The sequence below is a fragment of the Grus americana genome, chromosome 1, assembly GCF_028858705.1.
Source record: "Grus americana isolate bGruAme1 chromosome 1, bGruAme1.mat, whole genome shotgun sequence".
Classification (NCBI taxonomy): Eukaryota; Metazoa; Chordata; class Aves; order Gruiformes; family Gruidae; genus Grus; species Grus americana.
This window is the reverse complement of record NC_072852.1, coordinates 4,545,156-4,562,118: the sequence shown is the minus strand read 5'-3', so window position 1 is coordinate 4,562,118 and position 16,963 is coordinate 4,545,156. Positions and strand designations below refer to the sequence as shown.

Genomic DNA, 16,963 nt, shown 5'->3' with positions numbered 1-16,963 from the left:
AGCCCTGAAAGGGGTGCATCAAACAGGTACCACCTGGCCTTCTTTCATACAACAACCTGGTCCGAGGTTGGGCCTGCCTGGAAGAGAGATTTTTCAAACACCCATGGCCAAGAACATAACACGATGGGACAGATGAACGAGGAAAGACTTCTCTGTTGGCTTCCTGTCTGCGCCCCTCAGCAAACCTCTCCTGCTAGCCACAACAAAAAGTCTCTGCAGCTTGAAAAAAAATCAGTTTGTCCTAATTATTTCATTCTTTTTGGTGAGCATTTCATTGCAGCCATGGTTTCCCTGTCTGCAAAAGCCGGTTATGTGTGCCCAGTCCCAAAGCGGGGTCCTTTTACCGGGCTGGACACGATGCTCCAGCAGCACCAAGCCCCCGGGGATCGGGCCCTTTTGGGCTCCGCGGGAGGGGAGGGGTGGCGACGAGGAGGAGGAGAAGGAGGAGGAGGAGGAGGAAGAGGCGGCGAGGGCAGCCCCGGCGGTGGCGGCGGGCGACCCGGTGTGCGCTTCCCCCGCGGGCCGCGGCGGCGGGGCGGGGGCGGCTGCGGAGGGCAGCGCTGCGCCGAGCCGGGCTGAGCCGAGCCGGACTGTATCGGGAGGAGCTGAGCAGAGCCGGGCTGAACTGGGCTCAAAGCCGTGCCAAAGCCGAGCTGAGCCGCGCCGAGCTGAACTAGGCTACACTGAGCCGAGCCTAACTGAACTGAACCAGGCTGTGCCGAGCCGAGCTGAGCCGCACTGAACTGAACCGAACCGGGCTGATCCGAGCTAAACCGAGCCGAGTTGAGCCAAGCTGCGCGGCGCTGCGCGGGCAGCAGGTACTGCCTGCGGCGCGGTGCGGAGCGGTGCGGAGGGCGGCGGGGGTTGAGCGGGCAGGGCCGGGCAGGGCGTCCCGCTGCCGAGCGATGTACCAGGGGCTGGGGGGGGCGGAGGGAACGGGTGAGACCCCCGGGCGCAGGCGGTGCGCAGGGCAGCGCGGTGCGCGCAAATTGTGCGCAGGCAGGAGGCGCGCAGCGGGGCAGCAACAGCGAGGAAGTTTGGGGCACTGCGGTGCTGTTGGCGTTTTATTTTACCTGCGGCGCTGCTCAGGAAACTCTGCTTCAGCTATCGGCTCTCGTTCGTTAAGGGATTTTAAAAGTGTCACCTTGAAATCTACCCAGAGAGTTCTCTTCTTTTTCTTTTTCCTTCTTTCTTTCTTTTTTTTTTCTTAAATAAGAGTTTAAATTACCTTCAGGTTCTACACTTGATGTCTTTTGCAAGTGTTTGTGGTTTCATAGTCACATTTTCCTGCCTTTAAAAAAGTGTTGTTTTCTCCCATGTGCCTTCATGCAATGCAAAGAAGAGAGGAAAATGAGAAAAACAATGAAAGCCGACTATAACCAAAGTGTTATTCAACACAGTAAACAAACTGGGGAAAATATGGAGGGAAAATACTTTCCCCTGCTAGGTTGTGTGATGTTTTGTAGGTGTTTCTTGGTTACAGCAGTGTGTAATAAGACAGCCAGATACAAGTCTAGTTTTAGAGGAGATGCTGTATCTCAGTAGCTGGGTATATCATTTTTGGATCAAATTTGTAGTATTCTACAAACTAGCGCTGTGCTAAGTTTGAAAGCAGATTTGAGCGGTAAAGAGAAATGAACTGTCTCCATCCCTTCTCCGCTGGGTAGTGTTGTGAGCTGCATTTCCTTTTGAAGGAGGGGACTCAAAAACCCAGCCTGGCTGCTGAGTCTTGAGACTTGGGTTATGTTCCCTGCATATACGTTGAATGCTAATGAAGTTAGTCTTTAGTGTGATCGGATCCTTTCTAATAAACCCTTTAAATTGTAACTACAATGCAACTAACTAATGGCTGTACTGTTCTCTAGTGTCCAGTAATGTGATACTTTGCAGGAGTGGAAAGTTTTTATGGGCTCTTTTTTCATTTCCACAGATGAAACAACAGTAGCAAAAAAATTACTTCAGCAGCTGAAAGCCACTCAATTGAGTCATGCTAATAGCAGATTATTTAGTAGGGTTAGTAGGGCAGGAAGAGATAAAGTTTCACTGAACTTGCTATTAAAAAAAAAAAGCGGGGGGCGGGAGAAGCAGAATTATTTGCCGTGAATAGGGCAATGTTCTGATTTTGTATTTTTGAACAGTCAAATCCTTGAGGTCCTGGACCTGTCTTTTTTATATTTCTTTTTTTTTTTATCCTTTTTTTTTTGATTGAAGAAAGGACTCCACATCCCAGTTGAGGCCACCAGGTATTTCTGAGTTTTTGGGGAATGTGTTTTAGGAGTTGAGTCGAGGGACCAGCAAGGAGTACCTGCTCCAAGGAGGTTCCTGTCCCACCTGGTTCTGGTGGAGCTGGGCTGCAGTCATCTGGAGATATCAGATGGCCTCCTAATACAGCTGCTTTCCTGGAGCTCAGAGACCCACTGAGCTGCCGTTGGCTGAACGCCTGACATCAGAGTTGAATCGGGATTCCAGTCTAGGCTCTGGGTTGTTGCCTCTGTCTCTTTTTTGGTGTCTAGGCTGGACGTGAGACTTTGACAGCCACCAGCCTTCACTTGCCAAAGCTCCCTGAGCCATGCTGAACCCCTCATTTTCCTCACAGGACTTTTTGGCCAGCGCCTGTAAGGACACATGCTGAATGGAGCAAGTAATGCTCAATCTGTGCAGAGGTTTCGGAGTTGAAAGACTCCTTGCTTTGAGGTGATGCCACAGTTGCACTGGCATAGGCAATGCAGAGTTTAGTTAGACTTTCTCCCCACTTCTACATGTCCCTTGGAATTTTTTTCAAAACCCTGTCAAGGATTCAGATCCCTGTCCTGAAACTCCATCTTACTTTCAGCAGCCCTCCTGTGCCCAGGCTGTTTTTGTAATCACGCTGCTATCCTGGGTAAAACTTTTCTTTTTTTTTCTTTCTTTTTTTTTTTTTTTCATGCTAAGGAGAGCTATGAGTAGAGGGTTGTTACACTGCCAGGGTGGAGCTAACTATTTTTTTGTTTTCTGCCTCAAGTGTGTTTCCTTTCAAAGAAAGTCAGTTGACTCTCAGAGCTTCTCACGGATGCACTGTGTGCCTTATCATCATGTCAGAGGTGGAGGGCCTCAAAGGAAAGGCTTAGAGGGAAAAGCAAGGAAGGAGGGATGGAAGGAAGGAGACCCCCAGCAGCTTAGCTTCCCAGCATGACAAGTTTTTATTTTTCCTCCTTGGGATCTTTTCCAGGTTAGTCTCTGTGTATCCTCCCACTGTGTCTGAAGAAGGTGATACGGTGAATATGACTTCTGATGGCAACTTTTTGCTTTCTTCTCTTATTGTCTGGGTTTAATTGCAAGGAGCTCTGCAGCAGCCTGAGTTGGAGGTGAAGTACTAACCACCTTCCAGGACTGCTCTATAGGAGCTGCTCTTGGCTTTTTATGTATATGTTTGTGGATCTAAGTTAAAACACTTGGCTGCAAAATCTGCTGTTGCTTCCCATTTTGCTGAAGCCAAGGTTTGTGTAAGCTGAGAGTTCTTCTTTGCCTGTGCTTTGAAAAAGTGATTCTCAAAACAGAAAAGGAAGAGAAAGTCAATACAGTAGTATGAACATCCAAAACCTGTATGTGTGAAATCATCTATAGGATTAACCAGAGCCTTGATCCCGCAGTCACAGCTACCTACAGCTTAGTGTGCATGCACAGTTCCCTGGCGGGGTTGCTCACGTGCTGTCTGCCTGTTTTCACATGGAAATGTTCACCAGATCACGTTTGGGATTGACATCAGAAGGCAGCTTGTGTTAGCCTGCGAGCTCACCTGACGGTTTGTTTCCATTCCGTGGTGGTGTTCTCTGTTTGCTTGCACTTGCATGCTAACCAGAGCATCTGACTCCTGGCTGGAAGGAAAGCATTGGCAAAGGCAACGTAAACTACAAACCCTTCTCTGTAGCCAATTGCAAAGTGCTTTTTGCATCACTGCAAAATTGTGTTAATTTTGTGATTTATCAGGCCTGATGGAGATTTTTAATTTGTCACCACCAACCAGATTGCATCCAGCAGCAGAGATAACGTTTATTAACTTTGATGATGTGTATGGAACGAACCCAGATTGCTTTTCAAATTATGCACAGCTGTTTTAGCAACAGATAATTCATCCAGTTTGCATCGTAACTTTTAGCAACACCTTTGCTCTGGAGCAGCTTGCTGGGGCAGGAGCGTGCCATCCCATTGTGGGATATTTTTAGTTCCACCTATGTGTAAGAATACTTTCCTATGTTTGGTCCTTTTGGGGCAGAAATGCTGAATGGAAGAAGTGTACATTTGTATAGGATGTACCCAGGGCGGGATGAAAAGAAAATGGTGCAGCTTTCACGTAACCGTACCTTGTCTCTCTGACCACAGTGCCTTGTGTGTGATGCGGATGTAGCGTTCAGTTATCTCTCAGGTGAATTGCTTGATATTTATCTGAGCCGTAAAGAGCCCTGAGATTTACAGACTATAAGCTCTACATAACATTTTTCTGGGTTTTGTGAATGGTCATTTCCACAACACATTTGACATGTTTTGGGCTGGCTTGCTTCTCAGTAATTAGCTGCCTTAATTATTATGTCTTTTAATTTGCTTGGCATTCATGGAGAAACTGTATCTTTCACAGCGTATTTTTTTTTATTTGTATCTCTTTATTTGCAAAGCCTGCTGAATACCTGCATTTAGAAAAAGAAAAAAGCCCTGCATCTTATCCCCGCTGATTATGAACTAGAAAAATAGAAAAAGCAATTACCAGAAGTGTTGTTTTTTTCACGAGAAATATGTATTAGTTTCCCAAAGTATTGCTGCATTGAAATAATCTCCTAGCATAGACAAGGCACCTACAGTGATGAAAAATTCAGACAGTTTTTATTCAGGGTTGCCAGACCATGAACAGTTAAAGGAAAGAATTTGATGTGACATCAAAGAGAGGTGCCTATAGGAGATGGTTGGAACATCTTCCATGCTATGTAAAGGAATTCAAAGGTGGCAATAAACATCTTTCTATACTTAGCACATTATAATTATTGGCAAATATGGCCATAGGAGGACTGTCTCCGTAATTACTACTGCCCTGACCAGGAGCTGAGGATGCGATAGTGCGTGAACGCATAAAAAAAGTTGATCCTAAGGAGTTTACAAGGTATGTAGGAATGAGTTATAGCAAAGGTAGCAAAAGCATGGTACATATGGAAGTAGAAATGGTGAAAGAAGGAAATGGAAGGAGGAAATCTTGCAACCTTGTGTGCTGCAGGATCATAGCTGTTTGTGGGCATAGTGACATGCTCCCAGGTAAGGTGTTAGAAGAGCAGGGTCTAAGCTGGAAGACACAGGGTTACAGATTCAGTTAGTTTTAGAGGATGGGAGAAATAAAGGTGTTTTCCTTTCCAAAACACAGAAAAATTTCAGAGTGTTTTAGCTCTTTAGTGGAAATACTTTGGTCCACAACAAAAATGTTTTGATTCTGAATGCTGTTATTGTGTGTCATAATAATTTAGTTAGAGATGGTACATGCTTTTCCATTCGGTTGATTGCTGGAGCTTCCAGGATGCACCATGACTTCTTTATGTAGTGCAGAAAGGTGTTGGCTCCATCCCCAGTGTCCCTGACAAAAGTGTTCATGGAAGATGTGGACTTGATTAACTTGGTTTACAGAAAGAATGAGGATATGGGGGAACCTTATCTATAGTTTCCATGAGGCATTATGATAGGTTGACTGAATCAAAACATTTCAGAATTTGCACCTCAGATTCCTAGAGCAAAAAACCAACTTCTCTTCAGAAATTTTTTTTTTTTGGTTTGGTTTATTTTTTTAGAAAAAGTGTTTCTGTATCAAATATGTTTGACAATTTTCTATGACAACAGAAAACACCAGCTTACCACCTGCTGCTCATGGAGGGTTTTATCATTTAAAAGGACAGGAAAATGACCTTTGAAACTGGTTTGAAAAGGTCGTTCCAGGCGCTGGCAGTAACATGGGAGACGATGTGAGTGTGCCTGCAGAAGTGGATCACTGAGTGGAGGAGGTACGGTAGACCTCAGACTCATCAGCACAGCAATCTGGGGCAGGAAAAACCCTGTGTAGACAGGCAGCTTGAGGAGAAGGCACTGGTTACCACAAGGTGGGTAGAAGATAGATAGGTATATGGTGAAAGGTGAGTGTGGGGCTGTGGGCAGCTAGTACATTCCTCCCTACTGCAGAAGGGTGAAGGTTTAAGCTAGAGATTCACCTGTGTTTAGGTCTAGCACATTGTATGGAAGTACTCTTTGTTTTCTTGAAGTTTTGGCTCTTTCCTTGGCTTTGTTAGCCTCATTCCCGGGCATGAGGATTCATGCTTACACACCTCACCAGACCAGCTAAGACAAGAGCATCCTTGTTCCTTGTGAGAAAGAGACACCTCCAGAAAACGTGCCTGGGACAGGCTGAGCTAATGACCTCCTGCTAGGTGATATCCAAGGCACAAGATCTTTCTGCCTGTTGCTTCTTTATGGGAAGAAGACCACGTAGCCCCAGAACCAGAGCAGACTCACTCGGACTCTGCAATAATGCAAGTCTGCCTTTTCCTCAAACTCCCACCTTATGGACAATATGGAACAGCTGTTTATTTTCAGAGTGGAAGGTGAGGTCTCAAGCGATCCAGGCGAACTTAGTGAACTCAAATATTCATCTTATGTAGCCCAAAACAAGTCCCAGTCCAAACTAAAGCAACAATGCCTGGTCACATTCCCGCAGCGATATTTCTTTTCCTTGCTGGCACATCTTTGGTGTTAAGCAAAGGACTGGGACCCGCTGCCCACTCTTTCCTGCTGGGCAGGACACGCAGCTCCACCTGATAGCTGGTGTGAGCCACTGGATGTTCTTCTGAGAGCAAGCGTGTCCCGTTCTTTATTGTGTACCCAGAGTTACCAGCTATGTTAATAAAATAACAGGGCTGAGCACTGAGCTGCAGTCAGCAAGAACGTTTAAGTGTCAGCACAGTCCCAGGTCTAGTTGTGGTCTGTTTGAGCAGCTCTCCGGCAGGCACACTGTGAGCGATCACGTATGATAGGGACTGTTCCCTGTAGGCAGGATGGATGAGGATCTTTCAAGGAAGAGTGATATACCTAAGGGATGGATGTGCTTTTGCTCTTGGGACCACTCTTGGTCCACTCGGCGTGGGACATGTGTGTCCATGCATTGCTGATCCCAACAGTATTGACTTCACAAGATCAAAACGCCTAGTTTGGGTTTAGTAGGACCTTCATGACCTAGAATCACTTACAGCATATGTGCCGGTCACAGGACAGAAAGGAGATATACCCTTGCCCTCAGGAAGGAATGTAGCCAGAAGGGGGTAATGAACCTAATGAATTGTCCTTGTGTGCTGCATGTAGCAAGTTTTGTACCTCAGAGAAGGTGAGAAGAAATGGCTTTCCCTGGCCTCTCACCAGCATGGACCTGCTCCTCACTGCTATGTCTTGGCCAAGTGTTGTGGACTAAATCACAGCCCTAAAACTTCATCTGTGAGGGCATAGACTCATCTGGACTCCTCTGTTTCTTACCTTGATAAGTATGAGGCATTTAAAGATCCAGTAGCAGTGCAGCAGACAATTTATAACCCAAACAATAGCCCTAAGTCAAACACAGATTCCTTTTCTGTTGTCACATCTGGATATTTCATTGCAGAGCAGGAACCTGCCGCCAGACCAGAAAGTGGCATTGTACCTCATGAAAAGCAAATAAACCCAGTCCATCACAATAAGCAGAAGGGCTGTTGCACCACTATAAATGCACGCGTTTGCTGAGAGGGTGGATTTAATGTAGCTCATCTCGGGGATGCAGGGATCAAGGGTGAAAGAGGATGTGTTCTCAAAGCAGACTGGTTTTAGGGCTTTGGCTGACTCGTCGTTTTGTGAAGTTATTCTGGTGTTTTGTGGGAGAAGAACCCCTCTAACAAATGCACTCATAACTTTGGACTGACGGTAAGGTTTTCTTGGGTTTGGTAGGTGTATACTTTGTCCCTGTCTGTCCTCATCGATGCAGTAACAACACTTTGGACCCAGTCCTGTCCTTGGGACAAAACATGCAGCAGCAGTAGCCTCATGGTGAGCTAAACGTCTCTGTCTGAGAGGCCAAATTTCACCTGTAACCTAAATAGACTGCTCAGGTATGTGGCCTTAATTTTAATTTTTTTTTTTTTTTTTTTAAAAAGAGAGAAATTCTAGTGGTAGCAGGATTATCTGCAAAAACACACATGTAAAGCTGGAGTAACTTTCCTGAAACGTGCAGGCTTGTTGCAGCTTTGCCTTGGCACAAGTCAAGAACTAATTCAGCTTGGTCTTTTAATGACCCTGTGAATTTGTAAATAGCGGATAAAAATCTACAGAGCTACTCAGGAACTCCACAGCCAGCAGCAGGATGACTGTCACGTTAATGGAGAGACCAAGTTTTGGGGTCATCTAGCCCTGTAAATCCCCATGAACCTCGCTCCGGACTTCTGCAAGTGCATTGGCAGCAGAAACTTTACTCCTATTTTGTTTCAAAACCGAATTTGCATATGATTAATTTTTCACTTGGATTCAAGCCGCCTGAGGAGGTTTTTGATGTGGTCGTTTGATTTTGCTGTGGAGTTTTTATGTGCTGGTGAGCATGTTCCTCTTCTGATGTAAATCAGCAGTACAAGTCAGGAATAGCTGCAGTGGGGGAAGAGTCAGTCTGAGTGAAAGAGGAGGCATTTTGGGTCTGACATGTTGAGAACAGAAAGAGCAGCTGAGGCTTATAGAGATTTGTTCTGGTTTATGAATGGGATTTAGACAAGGTCGTACCCTACTTATCCACGGAAACCAGCGAGACAAATGCTGATGTGGGAATCACCGTTACTTGTCTTGAAGGACAGTGCGCATGTTGAGAGCCGAATTTACCCAGGTTTTCCCCTCCCACCCTTGCAGTAACACTTGCTATTTATGTTTTGGTTTATAACATTGGTGAAATAGTAATCCTCTGGCTTCCGTTTTCAGCTCCCCTGTCCCCTCCTCCCCCTCATACAAGGCGGGGGTGTTTGTCAGGGCAACTACAGACGTCGTTATTAAAACATTTGAGCAAATTAGATAAAGAAGATCTCTTCAAAACGGCTTTGTGTCTTCCTGTGCCCTGCTGTCAAAGCAAGGTGGTTCCCTGTAAAGTATTTTGTAGTGAAATTGGAAAGGAAGGTGCTTTTACCAAATCTTGCCATTAGAAATTCAGTTATACATCTTATGTCAGTTTTTCCAGTTCGTGGTTATTAACATTGACCTTCTGCCTTGTTTATAGACCAGATTCAAACCCCATAGAAATTTAAATAAAGATTTCAGTGAGTTGTGATTCAGAGTCTGTTGCACTTAGTCAAAGCCATCATTGTGTGTTCAGCTTATTTGTCTCTCTCTGCAATACCTGCGTTAGTTCATTTGGGTCTTGATGCAGACAAAGACCCATAAGCTGATCTCTGAATTTGCTTAACTGCTGGCAGGTGAGACACCACGGTTGGGATACGTCCCCTCTTGTCTCAGAAGCCTAAATGCCAGACAGACATCTGCACCTGAACTAGCCACATGGTCTCTGTCGGCTGTGGGGAGAAAGAGGCATTTGAGGTCGCCAGGCATTTGACCCATTTTAGTCAGCTACATGGAGATAATGGAAATTGAAAACCCAGCAGGTCTGTTTCTTTCTGTTGGTTATGAAAGGAGCCTGGGGTGAATAGTCCATATGCGGATGTATACGGAGTAGGTAGCAGACTGAATTTCTAAAGTCAGGTGTCAGGAATCCCAGACATACAGTGGTTTATTTGGGCAAAGAGGGTAGGGAAGGGGACCTCCAGTGTGTCAGCATCAATAGATGGACCCATATCTCTGGGGGGGAAGTTGCCATAGGGTGGTTACTGGGGACTGTGGTCCCTTTTGGGCAGAGGACCCTGACAGTAGAAGCATCACCAGCTACAGCCCCATATGCTCATGGACCTCTCTTGCTAATCACACAGAGGGAGGTTGTGGTGGTGGATGAGGACTGAGCAGAGGGCAGTGGCATGGTAGACAAGGAGGACGTGGCGTTAACTGATCTTTGGACCATGAGTCCTTTTGGGGAATGCCATATGTGCTTGCTGAAGTCCTTGTAGCCACCAATATGCCTCTTTATGGTACAGCTCCCACTTGCACAGCCCCTCTGGCTCTGCAGTTCTATGTCAGACAGCAGTTATGCTACCACCTCAGAAAAAGGGACTTTCTTCCTCTTGGGAGTGGTGAGAAGGGGGTGGTAACTGATTATAACCTTTGCCATCTCTAGAGCAAAGCACTGTGTTGATTTCTTTGGCCAGTCCTTCCTTTTTTGATCATAGTAAAAGGGACCTCATTTGTCTAAAATAAACAATCATCTGTTGCATCTTTACAAATGCTGCTTTGGCTGTAACTCATACCATTGTACAGAGGTGACACAGCTTTTGAGCTAGTTCCTGTTTGGGATTTTGTGAGTGCACTGGGACTACCTGCACTAGTGCACCTGGATGTCTGAGTGTGTAACTGAGATTTTTCTCTGGCCAGTGGCCTGTGCAGTAGAGACAGGCATCTTCCTTGCACCTTGTGTTGCCTAGCTGAGCTAGGAGAGTGATGCTGAGGTGAACCCTTCATGGTTCTTGGGGCTCATGAGCCATAGTAATAACGAGATAGCTAGCGTAGGATGGACTGAACATTTGTTTGCTTTATGTGAGGCTCTGTGCTACCTCTTGAGCTCAGGGGACAGCATAAGCCAGGGCTAGTTAGTAGGGGAAAAAGTGTGAGTTTTGGGGAGAAGGGAGGCAGATACTGTCTGCATGATCATGACTTACCTCTTCACACGTTGTGAAGGTGAACCCATGAAGGTTTGCTTAAGCAGGCAGGAGATGATGTGGAAAAAAACCCAAACCCAACCTGAAACCGAAACCAAAACAAAAAACTGATTCTTTGGTCTAAAATGAATTTCGACTGTGTTTTGTATTACGTTCTTCCACCCACTGTGTGTCCTGTATCCACCCAGTCAGGGAGATAACCAAGGGCAGAAGCACAGAAAGAAACTGGTGGACAAATGACCTCTCAGAGAGTTGGCGTGAGCTAAATGGCAAGTGGGGTGGAACGATATGAAGAGACAGAGATGGACGGTCTCTCAGGAACCCATCTGAGGCTCTGATGCTGAGAACAGGACACCAAACTGTAAGTGGGAAGAGGGCTTTCAGCCTAGCTGGAGCCAGAGATTCCTTATTTAAATAGAAATATAGTTTTAAATTGAGCTCTGATCTGACTGAGGAAGAGGGAAAGATATGTCAGAGTTTATTTAAAGGAGGTGGCTGGAGTCCAGAGGCATTGGGAGCGAGAAAGACATAGAGGTTGGTGTTGCAATGGTGTTGACAAGAGAGGGCACTGGTGTGGCATCTGCAGAAGGGAGCCCTGAGATTGATGGAAATAAAAAAAAAAAACCTCATTGGGGGTCATTTTGGTGAAGCCATGAAAGCGAAGGCTGATGGAGAAAAGAATGAAGGCAGAAGCTTCTGCTGTGCAAAAGTAGTTATTTCTGGTTTTAAGGTGTTTAAGAATAAACATGAAACTACAATGGTGTGGAGAAGGATGAATTATCTGAAATATCTGTGGTGGTTTTCATTGTAAAATGTGAGCTGGGCCAGGTGCTTATGGGAATGGTAAGTCCCTGCAGACTTACTGGGAGGACTGCAGGGCAAAGAGAAGGCAGCTGAGGGCTGTGGACCAGAGCTGAGCCCGTGCTCTTGGTGTGCCTAAAATGCGGTTATCTGGCAGTCAGGCATCTTTTTGCAGTTCCTATCTGCTGAGCCTGATAGGAAGTGTCCAGTTCTGCAGAGGAATGCGGGGAAAACACTAATTCTCCTTAAATAATAGTGCAAACTTTGGAGAAACACAAGACAATCCCAGATCAAAATTAATTTCCTAAAATACATCTCTGAAGTCCTATGTGTCCCACAGAAGTAAGGTGTGGATGTCCAATAAGGGTTCCAGTTACAACCTGAGGCTCCTCTGTGACAAATTTGGCCACGTTTTTGAGGAGTACGTGGTAACACCAAGCAGACAAGAAGCTTCATTCCTGACAGATGGCTAGACAGATACGTCAAGAATGGCGTAGACATAGTCTGCCAGGAGGCAGAGGGATGAGCAAAACGCTCTTTTCCAGCCCAACACTTCCATGATTCTGGGTCCAAATATCTTTAGCAAATTTCCAGATTAAAGCCATTAAATACATCTACTGTTGAACGAGGTTAACCATAGGCATGAAACTGTGCCTGCAGAAGGAAGGATGTTAGTATGTCCCATTATGGTCCTGTCCCCCTCCTCAGGACTTTTTTTTTTAGGGGAAAGAAGATAAAAAATAGGTGCAGATGCTGGCACTGGCAGGAAGTTCAATGCATTAACGACCATCCGATACAAGATGGTGAAGTATTTGAGGCAAACTCTGCCTGTCATTTAAATAAAAAAAAAAAAACCCACCAAAAAAACAAACAAAAAAATGTAGTAAGAAGTCTGTGAGCCAGTGCCAAAATCATACAGAAATACAGGAACTGCTGGGCTAACGAACAAGAGGCCAAAGGAAAGAAGATATTGTAGCTACATCTCAGTTCAAGGTATTTTTATTCCCCTCATTACATTGAAAAGGTCTTTGAAAGCATTTTGTGTGCAGTGTTTCAAAAAACAGGCGCTGTGGCTTCAAGTTTGGCCTGTGTTTGTTAGAAGGCAACTAAAACCTGAAAAGATAAGTCAGTATTAAAAATTATAGATAAGTACAATGGGGATAATTATTTTTAAAACATTCTTTTCGAGTTCGTGTGGCCCAAATGTTGCAGAAATGGAGTGATACAGGAAATTACCAGAAGCTTATTTTCTCTAGGAAAATAAGAAAGCAAAACTGACAAGTTGCTTTTAATAATCTGGACCCAAAAATGCACAAGGGAAAGATTTACAAAGGAGAGTGAACGGAATAGTGCATCATTTTGGTGGGACAGGTGAGGATTCAAGTTTGCTTTCTTTCAGGACCACACATGACAAATTTTCACTAAAGGTGAGGAAAACAAGTGTTATGACCTAGCTTCAGGGACAGGACCTGGAGGGATTTATCCCCAGTAGACATTTGGTGGGTCTGCTCTGCTTCTTTTCCCAGTTTGCAGAAATAACAAGGATTTCAGCTTTCAAAATTTTGCCTCTGCAGAGGGAGGTAAATTCACATTGTCTACTGGAAAACAAAAGGCATATCTGAAAGGTTCTCCTTTTGATGGGAGGCTTTGGCTCCTTCTATATGAGCAAATTAAGAAGTGTCGAGGAGTGTCCCTGGTCACTAGACCCTCTTTCCATTTCTAGTGACTTTCAGAGCAGATGGCTCTGGACAGGGAGGACGTGTGGGGTCCTCACCCAGCTGTATTTCACTATCTTTTCAAGCTATTGTAACTGTTAGACATGAATGCATCTGCTCCCGGATCAAAACTTACAATCTGGGTCCTTTTCCCTGGACGTCAGAACATCATTAGTAGGATTTGCCTGATTTTAGGCATCTTTGGGGGAAACATAATCATAGTGGGGAAATAGCAATTCCAGGATGGGATTGACTTAACGTATTTTAAATGTCTTCTTTAGGATGGGGTGATGCACCCCTACAAGTACTTGTATCTTTTTACTGTGTATGACGGGAGCTGGGGTGGTAGTTCATATGTGCGGTGCAGTTGTCTGCATACATTCATGTGAATCCACCCTTAATCTCTTCACCGACAGCGAGGTCACGATTTCCCAGTCTCTTTATCCCAACCAAAATGCAGTTGCTGCAGACCATCCCCCATGTCATCATTCCTGCTTAGTGCAGGCCCCTGCATCCATGCCGTGTCAGTCAGATCAGGGAACGGATGCAGCTGCAGAATCGCTTGTCAAGAAAAGAAAAGAGGAAGGGTTGTTTTTAGAGAAATCTGTTCCCTGATCCCATACCCCACACAGACACCAAATTCCTGGAAGAGGTTGAGAACCTGCAGTGTGAGATGGGGTGGAAAGCTGAACCATGTCTTCGGACATAGCCTGCATTTAGGTCAGGTTAAAGCAATTGTTACGTGGAGACCTAAGGATAGCAAAACATGAATTCCCTGTTTGTAAGACCCAGCTATATATGTATCCACTGGAATGCTTGTAGATCCCATCCTAGAGTCTGCGGATGTGTGCAATCACCACTGCCATTCCCAGCAGCAATTTTCTGCAATTTCTGCACTGGGAGGAATACCAGCCCTTTCACAGGTATAAATCTGTTCACCTGCATTAACTCCACCGTAGTTAAGTCACGTATAAGATCTGAAATTAGACCTGAGGCTCCGCTCTTGTCTTGTGCACAACAAATACAACAGGAGGAAACCGTGTAAACTTAGCAGAGTCCAAAAAGCCGTGTTTGTAGGCTATGTATAAGAGACCAGGTCCTGTTATCGATACACGTGACTTGCTCAAACACAGCATCACAAGATGGCACAGAGACTTTTACAGAGAAATGCCCGTTCCTGTCCCTGCCATGGGCCCCAGAAAAGTCTGCAAGCCACATTTCCACGTGACAGAAGAAATGCTTTGCCTGGCTCCACCGTGTCTGCAAGCCATGGGGAAGGGTTTACATGGAGAGCATCAGCTATGCTTTGAAATCAAGTCATTCCATGACATTTGGGAGGCTCTTTTGTTGCATGGAGTCTGGTATTGTACCAATCCCATGAAATACTGCTGCTCCTGCCTTCCTTGCCCTCTCCCTCCCTTTGCAAGACGTTGCAGGTGGGGTGACTGACTATGGGGAGAGGGAAAATTAAACGGCTATGCAAATTCAACTCCTTTACCTCCTCCTCCTCTGATCCACACCCTTGTAAATGGAAAATGTGAGAAATGTTGGGTGGCACCCAGGGGGTTTCTGAACTTCCCCGTTTATGAACAGGCTGGTTTGATCTCCATTGAACAGGCGAGATGGGCACTCAAAATGAAAGTCACTCGAGAGTTGGTTAGATCCCTGTTCCCTGCTGTATGGTCTGTGGGATATGAGTCGTCAGGGGGCAGAGACAGGGACCCCAGCCATCGCTGTTGGCATTCAGTGTTGCTCACGAAATCTGCAGGAAGACCCTGAGGTGTGTTGAGTTATGCTCACGTGCAGGTCTCCACCAGCTATATCAAGAGATGTTTGCAGTGCCAGGACCTGCCTTTTTGGCTGGGAGATGCCTTTCAGGAGGTGAAGGAAAGTTCATACCCTTCAGCTATAACTCCTGCTTCCTTTCCCTCCTGGTGATGCTGATCCTCAGATTACAAACTCATTTTGCATGCACAGTTTTGCCTCAAAAAGGGGAGAGAGAGCTGGAAATATTCCCTCTGACCTCTAGAAAACAAGGGTTTGATAACATTAGGCAAGCAGCATCTCAAATCCAGAAATACTTCCCCTGCCCTCTCACTTGGCCCTCATTCAGTAAATTGCCATCTTTACTGCATCATGCATGCATCCATTTTCATTCAACAAAACACAAAAAGCATAAATCCCACTAAAGGCATCTGTCCTCAGCACAGTTCTTCTGCTGACTAGGAGCAGGAGCTATTTCTTCCTCTCTCCTTAACCACAATTGATTAAGGATATTAAGGAGTTTATTACTTCCTAATATCATCCGGGAATGATTTTCACATGTTGCATTAGTCTCCAGAGTGGGCAAAGCTCCCCTGTGCCTGCAAAGCAGGGTGCAGTATTGCTGAACCCCAATTACACTGTATTTGAGACTTTATTGGAGGATGGGTTGCAGGTGACCCTTTCTATAAAGATGCATTTCATCCTTAGTTTTCAGATCCCTTATGGTATCCGTTCCACTGGGAAATTAAGCAGACACTCTCCATATCCATTGCAGCTGCTTCTAGTGTTAAATTAAACTGCTGCTATTACAGTGAGCCGTTGCCGGAGCTGAGTTGTGTTGTTCCTTAATTGTTTATGGCTGTGGATTCGAGCCAAGTAGCAGTCCTGTAGTGGCAAATGCTGGAGATATGACCTGGAAAACAGATGTTTGGGCCAAAGCCAAAGTGGTTTTAGGAAAGATAGTGAGAGAGAAGCAGGAAACCAGTTATCTGTCTGATTTATTGGACAGGGTGAAGAAATTCACCCCAGGGCAGAGTGCTCACACAAGGCTGGTACAACAGTAAACTCTGATTTTAGCTAGCTTTTAGCCAGCCCTTGCAAGGCTTATATGGGCAGCTGTTCGTTTGCTAGTGCTAACACTAGGTGTGCCAAACCTACAAATCTACAGCTGGGCAGAAAATTCTTGCCTGTTTGCTGGTGGCTGCAGAACATCTCATGGAATACACTGGTTTATGTGAAGTCCCAGCATAAGTCTTTTAGATCTGATACAATGCAGTGGGTTTTTTGAAAATTACATCTCTACAGTGGAGGTGCTCCGTGTGAATAGATCATCCCCAGGCATTCCCTTTTGCTCTCAAAGGAGAGAAACGGATTCATCACATGCTAATGGAAGGGTCTAAAATGGGTCCAGCTCATGATCTGAGGGTACTCTGTTTTCACAGAGTCACAGGCTGGTCGAGGTTGGAAGGGACCTCTGGAGGTCATCTCGTCCAACTCTACTGCTCAAGCAGGGCCACCTGGAGCCCACTGCCTGGGACCATGTCCAGATGACTTTTGAATATCTCCAAGGACAGAGACTCCATAACCTCTCTGGGAAACGTCTTCATGAAGTACTTGATGACGCAGAGCCAAAATGGAGTATCACACCAGGGGGGAGGGCAGGGGGTGTCCAGCTTAGTTTTTCTTAGTCTTAAATGCCACTGTTTAGTGAGCAGATCCACAGATCTGAATAGGTGTCTTGTAGCACATCAAACCAGTCATTTTTGGAGCAGTGGTGTTAGTATTTAGCAGGACAAGATACTTTCACAATTTTAACTGTGTTGTAACTACATTGATTTCATTGAAATGTGATGAATGCCCGGCTCA

At 45.4% G+C, this 16,963-nt stretch overlaps 1 protein-coding gene across 5 annotated transcripts in view; it reads left to right on the top strand.

Annotated features, from left to right (window-relative positions):
• Positions 1–486: 486 nt before the first annotated feature.
• The window catches only part of PRKCQ (protein kinase C theta), a 63,745-nt gene continuing 47,268 nt past the window's right edge, over positions 487–16,963 (top strand). For 4 of the 5 annotated variants that reach the window (XM_054822898.1, XM_054822879.1, XM_054822887.1 and 1 more), the window contains exon 1: positions 487–818. The gene's annotated coding sequence lies outside the window, so the exon portion shown is untranslated. Of the gene's footprint in view, positions 819–3,048; positions 3,209–16,963 lie in introns of those variants that run through there. The other variant, XM_054822869.1, reaches the window with a different exon arrangement.